Source organism: Saimiri boliviensis, chromosome 16, assembly GCF_048565385.1.
Source record: "Saimiri boliviensis isolate mSaiBol1 chromosome 16, mSaiBol1.pri, whole genome shotgun sequence".
In the NCBI taxonomy this organism is placed as follows: domain Eukaryota; kingdom Metazoa; phylum Chordata; class Mammalia; order Primates; family Cebidae; genus Saimiri; species Saimiri boliviensis.
In genome coordinates this window covers 81,993,549-81,997,708 of record NC_133464.1, presented here as the reverse complement: position 1 = coordinate 81,997,708, position 4,160 = coordinate 81,993,549, and positions in this window count along the sequence as shown.

The window sequence follows — 4,160 nt, the reverse complement described above, 5'->3', positions numbered from 1 at the left end:
GGAGGACATGGAGAAGTCCTGGTGGTGAGAGACCCTGGGCCAGGAAACTGCTCCGGGGGTGTTTCGGTTGGTAGTGGGAGTGGTCACATATTCAGTTTTTCATCGTTTTTTTTTTTTTTTAGGCGGAGTCTCACTCTGCCACCCAGGCTGGAGTTAAGTGGCACGATCTCGGCCCACTACAGCCTTGACCTCCTAGGCTCAAGCGATCCTCTCACATCAAGCTTCCCAAGTAACTGGGACCATAGGCGTGCACCACCACACCTGGCTAATTTTTGTATTTTTTTGTAGACACAATGTCTTTCTATGTTGCCCAGGGTGGTCTCAAACTCCTGAGCTCAGGTGCTTTGGCCTCCCAAAGTGCTGAGATTACAGGCGTAAACCATTGCGCCTGGTCCATTTTGTTCTTTTTCTTTGTCTTTTTTTTTTTTTTTTTTTTTTTTTTTTGAGATGGAGTCTGTCGTCCAGGCTGGAGTGCAGTACATAATCTCAGCTCACTGCATCACTGCAATCTCCACTTCCCAGGTTCAAGCAATTCTCCTGCCTCGGCCTACTGAGTAGCTGGTTTTACAGGCATCCACCACCATGCCTGGCTGATTTTTGTATTTGCAGTACAAGTGAGGTGTCACCATATTGGCCAGGCTGGTCTCGAACTCCAACCTCAGGTGATCCGCCCAGGTCCGCCTCCCAAAGTGCTGGGAGTACAGGCATGAGCCACCGCATCTGGCCCATGTTTTTCATCTTTTTGACATTTAGCACGGGTGGCTCTAGTAACTCTGCATGCCCTAAGTAACCCTCTCTCACTGAAAGCTGCCTCCTGAGCCCCCACTTTCCCATGGCCCCCAGAGTGCAGCATGAAATGAAGAAGCGAGCATTTGACCCTGGGCTTAGTGGTCAGTGACAGACATTCCCGCTGACACGTTGGGTCAACCCAGTGTGGGCCAGTCCCTGTGACCTTGTTTGGGCACCCAAGAAGCAGGAGAGACCCCCCGACCCAAAGCTGAGCCCGGACGTGGAGACTGGGGATGCCACACACACACCAAGAGGGTCCAGGAGGTTTGTGACTCACCTACTGAGGCTTTCTGGGGACAGCAGGGCAGGCACCCAGCAGGTCCCACATGCTTTGAGAGAGCAGAGAAAGGAGACTGGCATCGGGTGTTAGCGGTGTTTAGGGAGCTGGGCAGAGTGAGTGAGGCTCCTGCAGGTAGGGGCTCACACGCCTTCAGTCTCCCCCAGAGACCAAAGGGGAGAGCTCTGGGCTTCCTGACCAGCTATAGAGCAGAGGGGTGAGGCTTAAAAGCAGTCCCAACTCAACTCTCAACAACTCGAGCATGACCCTTTGTTTCAGGGCTCTGCCCACTACTCTCTTCTCAGGAAAAGGCTCTGACAGATGGGATCTGCCCTCCCAGCACCTGAGCTTAGAGTTTTTTCTTTCCCACCGTGGCTGCCTGTGAATTGAGTTGGCATTGCCAAGTTGCTGTGAGGTACTGCTGAGGGTGTGCAGTGGGTCTCAGCTTCCCTTCATGAGATTCCAGGAACTGCTGCAGTGAGTACGGGAGAATAGTGACTTAGAGGTGTTGAGAGAACCTTCTTCTCCGGAAATGAGCTTCATCATGGTTGCTGTGGAAACCGTGAGAGATGTCTCAGCCAAGACATCCCTAAGGCAGGGGGCTTTCAGAAAAGCACCTGGAGAGGCATTACTGAAATTTCCATGAGAGCCCCGGAAGGTTTGATTAGAACATAGCCTTGGGTCTGTTTTAGCAAGCCGAAAAGCCTGTATTGCCTGGGGATTCCCATGCCTCTTTCTTACAATCTGTGAGCCAAAACAGCCCAATGTGGATCTTTCCAAGTTAGATGGTGGCCTCCTTTTCTTACACAGACACTCATGTGTCTGGATTATCCACCGGGATAAATGTAATCACAGGGGCACCGACAGATCTCACATGTCTCATTGCGCAACCCTGAATATTTCTGGGCACCCCTTATGGTGGGCCAGGTGACCACTTGTCCTTTGCAGAGGACGAGGAGGACTACCATTGACCCTCCTGGTGGATCAAATCTTCCTCTGCCCACACCTCGGGCTTGTCAGTGATGCGCTGCAGAGGGAAGAGAGACCACCTATTAGGTCCCCGCTAGTAGGTGGATCCACGTGGCTCCAGGTCACATACTCACCCAGGACCACACGTGGCCAAGGTGGACTTAGACAAAGCCAGCACCCTCTAGAATCTTGGCCTAGAGATGGTCTCTGACCCTTGTCCAGCACCTTCTTCTTCTTGGTGCATTTTTTTTTATGAGGGGCCTTGAACTCGCTCCTGAAATGTGTCTTCTGCCATTGCCTCATGAGTATCAGATCACGATGATGATCTGTGGATGTCTGGTTGCAAGTCGTAGATGAAGATTGAGTGCACTCACCAACGGAAATCATGGGTACAATAGATCCTTAAGAAAGTAGAGACTCCACCTGCTGGACAATTGGAGCCTCAGCTCTGGCCCAGCCAGGACACCTGGTTAAACACACTTAACAGTCCAGGGCTCTAGATAAAAAAAGGAACAGGAAACAGGCCACAGCAGGAGTCAGCAGATGAGCCAATTAATATCAGAGTTTCACACCTTTAGACTGCTATTCTAATCACTATGGTAACCACTAGATGAATATGAAAAACGTGCAATTTCTAAGCTAATAGAGATAGAAATGTAATAATAAAAATAATCTAAAATGTACTAATTCATTAACTATAAATGAAATGCTCTCATTAATACAAAGTTTGCCAGACTACATACTTTTTATGACAGCAACTAAAATACAAGCAAGACAGAAAGGTTGAGAAGAAGGAATTGAAAAAGACGCAGCATACGAACCCTAACCAGATGACAGCTCACATTGCTCTATTAATATTAGACATCTTTTTCTTTAGGATAAAAAGCATAATCAGAATTATCCTAGATAAAGAGAGACAATTCATAATGAGAAAAGGTTTAATTTTCCAGAAAGATACAATCATTCTTAGTTTATGTACACAGAATAATATAGCTTCAAAGTATATAAAGCAAAATGTTGTGGAATAAAAAAGAAAAAAATGAATTCACAAGCATTGTGAGACATTTTAATGTTTGTTCTCAGACGTTGATAAAATAAATGGGAAAAATTTAAGAATATGGAAGAATACAGAATGAGTCATATTCTGTAATCAGCAAACTTGAACTAATGAACATGGTGGAAGACCTCATTTAAGAGCTGCAGAACACATATCTTTTTAAGGACACCGTGACATGCTGACCATATGTTGAGCTATTAAACGAGTCTCAAAAATTTTCCAAGGATAAAAATTAGATTTTTTTTTTTGCACTTCAATGCAATTAAGCTAAAAATCAATAATAAAAAGATAACCAGAAAATTATTTTGTGTTTGGAAATTAAGCAGTACCTTTCTAAAGAACCTATGGGACAAAGAAGAAATCGTACTGGAAATTAGAAAATATTTTAAAATACATTATTATTAAATACTATGTATCAAAACTTGCGGGGTGTGGTTAAAGCCATGCGTGGCAGAAAATTATAGCCTTAAAGTTTATATTAGAAAAGAAGGAAGGCTAAAAATCTATGTACTCAGATTCTAACATAAGTTTGCAGGGGAAAGAACAGGAAAATAAAGCAAGGAAAGTAGAAGTAATGATACACAAGGATAGAAGCCAAAACTAACGACTTAGAACAATTAACATGCATAGGAGGACAAGGGAGCCAGAGACTGGTTCTTTCAGGAGGTGAATGAAACTCAGCTCCCTGGCAAGTCTGTTACAGGAAGAAAGGAACTAAGAAACTAAAATCATAATCAGTGGTCAGGCACTCTGAAGCAAATTTTTGCTAACGATCTCACCATCATTAAAAAGATGAGTAAATTATGCCAATAGCTTTGAAAATTTAGGGGAAGTGACAAAGTCCTAGATTCGTAGCAAGGGTTCTGCAATGTCGATTGTGATTGAGACCTGTGTTGCTCACCCCATGCTATCCTCTGGAACTCGGTCTTGGAAATGACAGACTGGCATGCATGAGCTCGGGAGGCATAGAGGGAGGAGGGGCATCATCCCTGCCCTCTGTGACGTTATGGCTGCATCCAGTGCTCCCTGGATGGGGCTCAGGGGTACCTGGGAGCATGCTCTGTCCTC